The sequence below is a fragment of the Lipotes vexillifer genome, unplaced genomic scaffold (genome assembly GCF_000442215.2).
Source record: "Lipotes vexillifer unplaced genomic scaffold, Lipotes_vexillifer_v1.1 scaffold521, whole genome shotgun sequence".
NCBI classification, from domain to species: domain Eukaryota; kingdom Metazoa; phylum Chordata; class Mammalia; order Artiodactyla; family Lipotidae; genus Lipotes; species Lipotes vexillifer.
The window spans coordinates 699,016-711,762 of record NW_006778737.1 but is presented as its reverse complement, the minus strand read 5'-3'; the positions used below and the strand labels follow the sequence as shown (position 1 = coordinate 711,762).

Genomic DNA, 12,747 nt, shown 5'->3' with positions numbered 1-12,747 from the left:
GCCCACACGCAACAAAGACCAAACGCAGTCAAAAATAAATAAATGTATAAATAATAATACTTAAAAAAAAATCGAGTATACAAGAATTAAGTAGATATATTCCAATTTTCAGAATCATATATTTGTAACACATACTAGCAGAAGGATATAAGATAACTAAGTAAATGTAAAGAAAGGAAATTTTCTAATGAAAAATAGAAAATTTCCTCCAAACCAATTACAAGATTTTCAAATTTCTATCCTAATATAGTCTCATTTACTTTGAAAGGAGTCACTGATAAACTGAAATAGATGAATACTGTTTAACACTTGGCTTCAGAATACAAAAACATTGCTTTTAGACCAAGAGCCAGGAGGATATAATAGAGCCAGAGGCTTTCTCTTACTGAATCATCATGCCTCTTTTGGATACCTTTTGTTCCCATTTCTGCTGCTACAGCCCTAGCATGATCTATGACATTTCACTAAGAAAAATATATTGTGTCCAGATTAAGTCCTTGAATTCTAAGAAAAATAAAAACAGTAGCATAAAAATTTATTGTTCCTTTAACTTATGAGAGTTTAGTATGCTTTAACAAAAAGGAAAGCATATATTCTACTCAAACTGTCCTAAAATGCAAGAGCTAAGCAACAAAACATTTTGTTACATGACGTAACTACAGGACATAATTTTAAAAAGTTTGACAGAATAATATAATGGCAAAGCTCATTAGTTTTCAACCAATTGCTTTGATCAAAGGAAATACACAAAAAGGAAAAATCTTAGTTATGGCAGGTGCTCTCACACATTTTTAAACAGATAAAAACCAACCCTATTTATTTAAGCCTAAAAGAACCACTTCAAAAGGAGCATTATCTTCAGGTAAGTGATTTAACAGTTCTTCTACTTTTAGAAATGTTATTTTAGAGGTCAAACTGGAAAAAAAAAAAAAAAAGGACCCTTTGAACTCCTTATAAGAAATTCACAGGGAATTCCCTGGCAGTCCAGTGGTTAGGACTCTGCGATTTCACTGCGAATGGAGCGGGTTCAATCCCTGGTCGGGGAACTAAGATCCCAGAAGCCACATGGCATGGCCAGAAAAAAAAACAAATTCACAATATGGCACTGAATCAACATAGAATTCTGTAATCTGTTTCTTACGTCTCATGTAACCAGATCTGGTTTCAAATTTTGGTGGGATTTCCAATTATTCAAGGATAAGACACAAAATACCCTCGAAAATTCCTAAAATCCTCATCAAATGCTTTATATACATCTTATATTTACAACCCTGTGGAAAATTTAATAATCAGTTCTTCCAATTCAGTCTTCAACTTCTTACTCAAGGATGTCTTACATCCTTGTTTTACTTGCTTGCCACCTGAATAAGTCATTTCACTTCTCCAACCGACTAGAAAACTCTTTAAATTATTACTTTCTTTTTTACAAGTCTTCCCCCACGTGCATTGTTAGAGGAATGAAAGTATAAGGATCTGGGGGGTGGGAGAGGTGGTAGGTAAATGAAAACTCCCTTTTGATTGAGCTCATTTTAGTTGAAACCTGAGTAAGGCAAATGTGTGTAAAATGCAAGACTCACTGTGTAACAAATGTATTCTGATGATCTAGCACCTCCCTTCTGTTAATGCTTCAACATGGCTAAGGAGAGAACCCTCTTTCTCTAGGTTCACTCACTTTTTCACTTTCTCTCTTTCACATAATTGACCTCAGACGCCCCTTCCCCTACATAAAAGCTCCTTTTCTAAACACCTATTTTGAGCCTATTCTCAAGTGACAGCCTTGAGTGAAAACTCATTTTCACAGGTACTCAATACACACTTTCCCACAAACAGTTCCTAATGTTACAGGTTCCTAATGTAAATCTTTAGCTACCTTCAAGTTCTTCTATGTTAGAAAATGCTAGTCTTACTCCTAATATAAATGCTGTATGAATGGCAGCTGCTATATCAGAACTGAAAGTAGAGGCTTTTCAAATGGTCACCTAGGCATGCTTAGTTCTGTTTCATTTAATTCTCCCCTTAAAGCAGTCTAAACATGCATGTCTGTGAAAGGAGAACACTCAGTGGTGACTTTGCCATGGTCCAGAACAGTCCTGCTTGCCAGTGCATGATTCCCAAGCCCAGACACCAAGCCTCCTCACTTTAGACAGTCTGTCCACCTACTCATCTTGTCCACTCAGTACGCATAAAAGGCATGCTTCTGGGTGGTGGGTGGTTTCAGGACACTGGTCTAGAAAAAAACAGATCTTCCAAGAGGAAGAGCAGCACAACCAAGGGCTACAATCATTTTGGAGGGTGGGCTGGAGTACTCTGAACTTGAAAGTAACTGTAAAATCTCTGGAACCAGGACTACACAGTTGTGCACGTGGCTAAAATCCTGGTTTCCATGTGCTTATTGGCCATATCTTTGGAGCCATATCTGTTCAGTCTTTTCCTTATTCTCCAATTTTACTAACACAATCGTCCCTTGGTATCTGTGGGGTATTGGGTTGCAGGACCTCCTGAAGATACCAAAACTGGCAGATACTCAAGTCCCTTATACAAAATGGTGTAGTATTTGCATGTAACCTATGCACATCCTCGTGTGTATTTAAAATCAACTCTAGGTTACTTATAATACCTAACAGAATGTGTATGCTACGTAACTAGTTGCCAGTGCGTAGCAAATTGAAGTTTGGCTTTTTGAAACTTTCTGGAATATTTTTTCCCTGACATTTTCCTTTTTCTTTTTTTTTTTAACTAATTACTTCATTGTACACTTTCATAAAGAACTTTATGTATGTTATCTTTTTTAGCCCTCACAATAACAACAATAATAATACGAACTGGCTGACAACATGCTCTCTGTTACAAGCACTGCTGGGCATTTTATGTACATTAATTTCCATGATAAAATTATGGGGTAGGCATCATTTTTAAAGAAATGAGAACTAAGGCACAGAGGTGTTAAGTATCTTATTAAGACTCATGGCATCTGGAAGTTTTTTCCAAACATTTTCAGTCCGAGATTGGTTGAATCCATGGATCTGGCACCCACGGACACAGAGGGCCGCTTGCATCCAACTATTCTGATCTTATTTCCTTCCTTCTACTTCCTTCTACTTCCTTTGGGTTTAACTGTTGCAATTCTTTCTCTAACTTCTTGAAATGAATACTTAGATGTTTTGCTTTCACTTCCAAGAAATGCATTTAAGCCTATAAACTTCCAAGCACAGGAAGCTCGTATGTTCTCAGATATATTTTCATCGTCATTCGGTTCAAAACACTTTCTAATTCTGAGTTTTCTTTCACTTAGAAGATTATTGCTTAAATATCAAACATTTGGAAATTTTGTCATTTGTTACTGATATCTAGCTTAATTCCACTGTGATAACATATTCTGTGTAATCTAAACCTATGAAATTTGTTGAGACTTTATGGCCTAGCAAATTACTAATTCTCACATTTTTTCTTTTTTTTTGCAGTACGCGGGCCTCTCACTGTTGTGACCTCTCCCGTTGCGGAGCACAGGCTCCAGACGCGCAGGCTCAGCGGCCATGGCTCACTGGCCCAGCCGCTCCGCGGCACGTGGGATCTTCCCGGACCGGGGCACGAACCCGTGTCCCCTGCATCGGCAGGCGGACTCTCAACCACTGCGCCACCAGGGAAGCCCTTAATTCTCACTTTTAATTTCTAAAATATTTTGCCCATAGATTCTTTGGGTTTTCTATATAACTGACAAATTGCTACGATTTTATTTTTTCCTTTCCAGTTAAGACTTTTAATTTGTCTTGCTATACTGGCTAGGACTACCAATAACAAATAGTAATAATAATATGGACATTTTATTTAATTCTTAAAGGGACTACTACTAAAACGTCTCATTTAGTATGTTGTTCGCTATAGGGTGGTTGTTTTTTTTTTTAAATACTCAATTGGAAATTCCTTCTAGTTTAATTACCTGAAATACTGTCCTTAACAAACTGGCTTTGAGTTTTATCAAATGCTTTTCCTGCATCTATTAAAATGTTTTGTTTTATTGTGTTAAAATGGTACACTATACTTGCGGATTTTTTAAAATTCCCTTAAACCATTATGAACCTTAGTCATGATATATTACCTTTTTACACATTATCAAATTTTACTTGTTAATATATTTTTTAGAATTTTTGTGTGTATATTCATGAATGAAATAAACCTAATTTTCCTTTTTTGTTATTTTTCTGGCTTTAATACCAAGTTTATACTGGGCTTGCAGAATGAATTGGGGGCCATTTCATATTTCTACTGCCTGGAAATCTGAATAAATTTGGGATTTATTTCTTTAAAGTCTGGTAGAAACTGTCAGTAAAACCATGTGGGCATTTTAGTTTCCTTGTGGGCAATTTTTTTTTTTACCCAGATCTACAATTACTTTAACGGTTACAAAATTATTCAAGCTTTTTACTTATTTTTATGTCAGTTCCTGTAAGTTATAACTTTTCCAGTAATTTACCCACTTCATCTAAGTTTTCATAATTACTGGCATCATATATCAACTTACTAATGATTCACTCTCTACCTGCAATGCCATTTTCACTCATTATATATTTCACCGACTGGTGCCCTTATTTTCTTTCCTCTTTTTTTAATTTTTAAATTTAAGTAAAACTGACCTGCAACACTATGCTAGTTCCAGGTGCACAACATAGTGATTCAATATTTCTATACATTACAAAATGATCACAAGTCTAGCTACCATCTGTCACCATACAAAGTTATTACAGTATTATTGACTATATTCCCCATGCTGTACATTTATCTCCAGGACTCATATATTTTTTAACTACAAGCTCATACCTCTTAATTTCTGTCACCTATTTCACTTATCCCCCCACCCCCCTCCCCTCTAGCAAAACCACTTGTTTATCCTCTGTATCTATGAGTCCGTTTGCTTCATTATGTTCTGTTCATTTGTTCTGTTTCCTAGATTCTACATATAAGTGAAATCATATAGTATTCTTTGTCTTTCTCTGACTTACTTCACTTAGCATAAGTGAAGTAAGTAGACAGACTTCTAGGTCCGTCCATGTTTTTATAAACGGCAAGGTTTCATTTGTTTTTATGGCTAACATGCCATTATATACATACACCACATCTTTATCCATTCATCTATTGATAGACCTTAGGTTGCTTCTTTATGTCCCCTATTGTAAACTGCAATGAACATGGGAGGCATATATCTTTTCAATTTAGTGTTTTTTTTCCTTTGGAAGAATACCCAGAAGTAGAACTGCTGGATTGTATGGTAGTTCTGTTTTTAATTTTTGGAGGAAACTCCATCCTGTTTTCCATAATGGCTATACTAATTTACATTCCCACCAACAGCTGGTGGGAAAATTCCTTATTTTCATGATCTATTTCTTCTAATTTAGGTTTATTTTGTTCTTTTCCTAACTTAAGAGAGATTTATCTGGTTTAGTGTTATGGGTAACTGGCGTACACAACTTACTCTCAGTGTTCTCCTCCACCTGTTTAGTTGTTAGTAAGTTCTGCTTCTTATTCTAAAAGGGGATTCACAGGTATATGAAGTACTTAGTCCACTTCTTGGATCCTAACAGGCCCTCAAACAAATCAATTTCCTTATATTATTTAATTATTAAATCTTTCTGATAAGGCAAAGAGACCCACTCAGTTGTTTGCTTTTTTTTCTTTTCTTTTTTCGGCACTGCCATGCGGCATGCGGGATCTTAGTTCCCTGACCAAGGATCAAACCTGTGCAGTGGAAGCACGGAGTCCTAACCACTGGACCGCCAAGGGATTCCCCCCCACTCAGTTTTGAATAAGGAAGAGGATTTCCTTCCATAAAGTTTAATTTTGGAGGACTGAGATAGGGTTCCTCTGATTCCAAGACTGCCAGCATAGAGAGGCAAAGAGAAACTTTAGCTAGGACTGATTCATTTTAGTCAAGCTACTGTATTTCTTTCTTCTGAAATTAGGCCATCAGTGGACTGGTACTAGTTTATAACTTAGTCACAACCCATTTCTGTTGTGGAAAGGGCTTCATAATTCACAAACACTCTTCTCAGAATTCTAAAGTAACTTGACAACAAATGGAATATAAAGGTTCTAGGCATTCAATTTTTATTCTACTGGGTTGTGACTGGCTATTAAAAAAAAAAAAAATATCCCGTCCTGTAAGTGCTATAAATCTAGAGAAATTCTTGTTGAACTCTGAACCATGCTATAATGAGCTCTTTTTGGTATATGACATGGATAGAAATGTTTTATGGATTATCTTTTATACCTGTGAAAAAGAATAAAGGAAACCTCATTTAAAATGGAGTCAGAAAGCCCTGAAGGTGGAGCTCTCACCCATATATGACTCACCACAGCTTACAGACCCCCGCCAAGATTTCCTTCTGACTAGCAACAAGCTTCCCACCACCTGCAGCTACCACAGCCCTCCCCAATTTCCTCCTTTCCTCTACAAAATCAAGTTCCTCTCCTCTGTTCTCCAAACTTGCCTAAGGTTTGTCACAGTTTGCTTGTCCTGAATTACAACTGTCTACTATTCCCAAATAAACTCATGTTGCTGGTAAAATAACTTGTTTTTTGTTTTTTAAGGTCAACATATCCTTCTGTGTGTCAGAAATAATACATAACATTTTTAAAAGTCAGAAAGTTGAAATGCCAAAAAAAGGAAAAGATAAATATACATAATTCAGTGATGATTATCATATATGAATATCATGGGCATTAATGCAGACTGGTGTTTGTGTATCTACTCATTAAGAAAATATAATACCAAAAGGATCCACATCAAACTCATATATTGCACAATAACCACCACCTTCAAGAGTCTACACACACACACACACACACACACACACACAACTGTTAGAATAAAACAAATTCAGCGAAGTTGCAGGATACAAAACCAGGAGAAAAAAATCAGTTGCATCTCTATACACTAACAATGAACAATCTGGGAAAATAAAATTAAGAAAACTATTCCATGTACAATAGCACCAAATACTAAGAATAAAATACTTAGGAATAAGTAGGCCAAAGACATGTACACTGAAAACTACAAAACATTCCTGATAAAAATTAAAGACACAAATATCAATAAATGGAAAGATCCTACCTTCATGGGTAGGAAGACTTCGTATTGTCAGGATTACCTAAAGCAAGCTACAGATTCAAAGCAACCCCTCTGAAAATCTTCACGTTTTTTGCAGAAATGGAAAAATGCATCCTAAAATTCATAAGGAATCTCAAGGAACCCTGAATAGGTGGAACAATATTGAAAAAGAAAATTGGAGGACTTAACACTTTCTGATTTCAAACCTCACTACAGAGAGGGGGAAGATGGCGGAAGAGTAAGACGCGATCACCTTCCTCCCCACAGATACATCAGAAATACATCTACACGTGGAACAACTCCTACAGAACACCTACTGAACGCTGGCAGAAGACCTCAGACCTCCCAAAAGGCAAGAAACCCCCCACGTACCTGGGCAGGGCAAAAGAAAAAAGAATAAACAGAGACAAAAGAATAGGGACGGGACCTGCACCAGTGGGAGGGAGCTGTGAAGGAGGAAAGGTTTCCACACACTAGGAAGCCCCTTCGCGGGGAGACTACGGGTGGCGGAGGGGCGAAGCTTCGGAGCCCCGGAGAAGAGCACAGCCACAGGGGTGCGGAGGGCAAAGCAGAGAGATTCCCGCACAGACGGTCGGTGCCGACCGGCACTCACCAGCCCGAGAGGCTTGTCTGCTCATCCGCCAGGACAGACTGGGGCTGGGAGGTGAGGCTCGGGCTTCGGTCGGATCCCAGGGAGAGGACTGGGGTTGGCGGCGTGAACATAGCCTGAAGGGGTTAGGGCACCACGGCTAGCCGGGAGGGAGCCCAGGGAAAAGTCTAGACCCTCCGAAGAGGCAAGAGACTTTTTCTTCCCTCTTTGTTTCCTGGTGCTCGAGGAAACGGGATTAAGAGCCCTGCTTAAAGGAGCTCCAGAGACGGGCACGAGCTGCGGCTAACAGCGCGAACCCCAGACACGGGCATGAGACGCTAAGGCTGCTGCTGCTGCCGCCACCAAGAAGCCTGTGTGCGAGCACAGCTCACTATCCACACCTCCCCTCCCGGAAGCCTGTGAAGCCCGCCCCTGCCAGGGTCCCGGGATCCCAGGGACAACTTCCGCGGGAGAACGCACGGCGCGCCTCAGGCTGGTGCGCGTCCCACCGACCTCTGCCCCCGGTATGGTAATCAAAACAGTGAAACAGTGGCATAAAGACAGACATACAGAACAAATGAACTGAACGGAGAGCCCAGAAATAAACCCTTTCATATACAGTCAAATGATTTTTGACAAGAGTGCCAAGATGATTTGATGGGGAAAGAACAGTCTGGTGCCGGGAAATCTGGATATCCACATGCAAAAGAACCAACCTGGACCGTTACCTTACACCATATATAAAAATTAACTCAAAATGGGTCAAAGACCTAAACTATAAAACTCCTTTAGAAGAAAACATAGGGGGAAGCTCCACAACATTAGATTTGGCAATGATTTCTTAGCTATGACACCAACAGCACAGTCAACAAAAACAAAAAATAGGTAAAATGGACTTCATCAAAATTAAAAACTTTTGTACGAGAAAGGACACTATGAAGTGAATGAAAAGTCAACTCATGGAAGAAAATACCTGTAAATTATATACCTGATAAGGAGTTAATAACCAGAATATGTAAAGAACTCCTACTACTCAACAAAAAAGAAAATCCAATTCAAAAATGGACAAAGGTGCTTGCTTCAGCAGCACATATACTAAAACTGGAACGATACAGAGAAGATTAGCTTGGCCCCTACATAGGATGACACGCAAATTCGTGAAACATTCCATATTTTTATCCCAGGAATGCAAAGATTCTTCAATATACGTAAATCAGTCCATGTGATACACCATATTAACAAACTGAAGGAGGAAAAACCATATGATCACCTCAATAGATGCAGAAAAAGCTTTTGACAAAATTCAACACCCATTTATGATAAAAACCCTTCCGAAAGTAGGCATACAGGGAACTTACCTTAACATACCTTAACATAATAAAGGCCATATATGACAAACCCACAGCAAACACCATCCTCAATGGTGAAAAACTGAAACCATTTCCTCTAAGATCAGGAATAAGACAAGGTTGTCCACTTGCACCACTGTTATTCAAATAGTTTTGGAAGTTTTAACCACAGCAATCAGAGAAGAAATTAAAGGAATCCAAATCGGAAAAGAAGTAAAGTTTTCACTGTTTGCAAATGACATGATACTATACATAGAGAATCCTAAAGATGCTACCAGAAAACTACTAGAGCTAATCAATGAATTTGGTACAGTTTCAGGATACAAAATTAATGCACAGAAATCTCTTGCATTCCTATACACTAATGGTGAAAATCTGAAAGAGAAATTAAGGAAACACTCCCATTTACCATTGCAACAAAAGGAATAAAATACCTAGGAATAAACCTACCTAAGGAGACAAAAGATCTGTATGCAGAAAACTATAAGACACTGATGAAAGAAATTAAAGATGATACAAACAGATGGAGAGATATACCATGTTCTTGGATTGGAAGAATCAACATTGTGAAAATGACTCTACTACCCAAAGCAATCTACAGATTCCATGCAGTTCCTACCAAACTACCACTGGCATTTTTCACAGAACTAGAACAAAAAATTTCACAATTTGTATGGAAACACAAAAGACCCCAAATAGTCAAAGCAATCTTGAGAAAGAAAAACGGAGCTGGAGGAATCAGGCTCCCTGACTTCAGACTATACTAAAAAGCTACAGTAATCAAAACAGTATTGTACCGGCACAAAAACAGAAATACAGATAAATGGAACAACAGGATAGAAAGCCCAGAGATAAACCCACACACATATGGTCACCTTATTTTTGATAAAGGAAGCAAAAATATACAATGGATAAAAGACAGTCTCCTTAATGAGTGGTGCTGGGAAAACTGGACAGGTACATGTAAAAGTATGAAATTAGAACACTCCCTAACACCATACACAAAAATAAACTCAAAATGGATTAAAGACCTAAATGTAAGGCCAGACCCTATCAAACTCTTAGAGGAAAACATAGGCAGAACACTCTATGACATAAATCACAGCAAGATCCTTTTTGACCCACCATCTAGAGAAATGGAAATAAGAAGAAAAATAGACAAATGGGACCTAATGAAACTTAAAAAGCTTTTGCACAGCAAAGGAAAACATAAACAAGACGAAAAGACAACCCTCAAAATGGGAGAAAATATTTGCAAACAAAGCAACTGACGAAGTATTAATCTGCAAAATTCACAAGCAGCTCATGCAGCTCAATATCAAAAAAACAAACAACCCAATCCAAAAATGGACAGAAGACCTAAATAGACATTTCTCCAAAGAAGATATACAGATTGCCAACAAACACATGAAAGGATGCTCAGCATCCCAAATCATTAGAGAAATGCAAATCAAAACTACAATGGGGTATCACCTCACACCAGTCAGAATGGCCATCATCAAAGAACCTACACACAATAAATGCTGCAGAGGGTGTGGAGAAAAGGGAACCCTCTTGCACTGCTAGTGGGAATGTAAATTGATAAAGCCACTGTGGAGAACAGTATGGAGGTTCCTTAAAAAACTACAAATAGAACTACCGTATGACCCAGCAATCCCACTACTGGGCATATACCCTGAGAAACCCGTAATTCAAAAAGAGTCATATATCACAATGTTCACTGCAGCTCTATTTACAATAGTCAGGACATGGAAGCAACCTAAATGTCCATCGACAGATGAATGGATAAAGATGTGGCACATACAAACAATGGAATATTACTCAGCCATAAAAAGAAATGAAATTGAGTTATTTGTAGTGAGGTGGATGGACCTAGAGTCTGTCACACAGAGTGAAAAAGTCAGAAAGAGAAAAATAAATACCGTATAACTAACATATATATGTGGAATCTTAAAAAAAAAAAAAAAAAGGTTCTGAAGAACCTAGGGGCAGAACAGGAATAAAGACGCAGATGTAGAGAATGGACTTGAGGACACAGGGAGGGGGAAGGGTAAGCTGGGATGAAGTGAGAGAGTTGCATGGACTTATATATGCTACCAAATGTAAAATAGCTAGCTAGTGGGAATCAGTTGCATAGCACAGGGAGATCAGCTCAGTGTTTTGTGACCACTTAGAGGGGTGGAATAGGGAGGGTGAGAGGGAGACGCAAGAGGGAGGAGATATGAGGGTGTATGTATATGTACAGTTGCTCCACTGTTATAAAGCAGAAACTAACACACCACTGTAAAGCAATTATACTCCAATAAAGATGTTAAAAAAAATGGACAAAGGACTTATAGACATCTCTCCAAAGAAGATATACCGATGGCCAATAAGCACATGAAAAAATGCTCAACATCAAGAATCATGAGGGAAATGTAAATCAGAACTACAATGAGACACCACTCCACATCCATTAGGATGGCTATCAACCAAAAAAAAAAAAAAGAAAAGAACAAGTGTTGGTGAAGATGTAGAGAAATCAGAACCCTTGTGCACTGCTGATGGGAATGCACAATGGTGCAGGAGCTGTGGAAACGGTATAACAAAAACAAAATTATCAAATTAAAACTGGTAAAAATTTAACATAAAAAGATAAAACATAAAATTACCATATGATCCAGCAATTTCACTTACAGGTATATACCCAGAAGACTTGCAAATACAGACTTGGAGAGATTATCTGTACATCAAGGTTCATAACAGCATTATTCCCAATAGCTAAAAGGTGGTAACAACTCAAATGTCCATCAACATTTGGATGAATGGATAAACAAAATGTAGTATCATACATAAAATGGAATATTTTCAGCCTTAAAAAGGAATGGAATTCTGATACATGTTTACAACATGGATGAACCCTGAAAACATTAAGTGAAATCTCTCAGACACAAAAGGACAAATATTGTGTTAGTCCACTTAAACATACTGAGAATAATCAAATTCACAGAGACAGAAAGTAGAATGGTGGTTGCCAGGGGCTAAGGGGAGGGAGAAATGGGGAGTTACTATTTAATGGGTACAGTTTCAGTTTGGAATGATTAAAAAATTCTGGAGATGGATAGTGGTGATGGTTGCAAGACAGTGTGAATGCACTTAATGCCACTTAACTGTACACTTAAAAATGATTAAAATGGTAAATTTTATGTTATGTATATTTTACCACCACAAAAGGGTAAATTTGATGTTATGTATATTTTACCACCAAATTTTTACCACCAAAAATTAAGAGGAATTTTTTGTTGGCTAACTGCAGAACTGTGGTCTGGTGGTAGCAATAAGAAGCTAGCAGAATGATAACTTCACTTTCTATCCCATGTTAGACAGTATGCTAGAATATACTCCCTTCACTTAAGAGGCTTCCCAGGAAGGGGTAGTCACTAGGGAAAGCCAAGGTTTCATGGAGGTGAGGTATTCTCACAAAGGCTGAGGCTGTAAGTAAATTTCTTAGAAACACAAAAAGAAATTTTAAGCTGCACAGTGTAAAAAGATGTTTGGGCTGAACAATACAGGAAAGAGAATACAGGCCATTCAACTGGGGGAGGGGGAGTAAGACAGAATCAAGAAGAGGAGAGAGGAGGGCCTCCCTGGTGGCGCAGTGGTTGAGAGTCCGCCTGCCGATTCAGGGGACGCGGGTTCGTGCCCTGGTTTGGGAAGATCCCACCTGC

At 38.2% G+C, this 12,747-nt stretch overlaps 1 protein-coding gene across 2 annotated transcripts in view; it reads right to left on the bottom strand.

The window, feature by feature from the left end:
• The window catches only part of CCDC66 (coiled-coil domain containing 66), a 54,144-nt gene that overhangs the window by 23,769 nt on the left and 17,628 nt on the right, over positions 1–12,747 (bottom strand). The gene's annotated exons all lie outside the window — the stretch shown is intronic.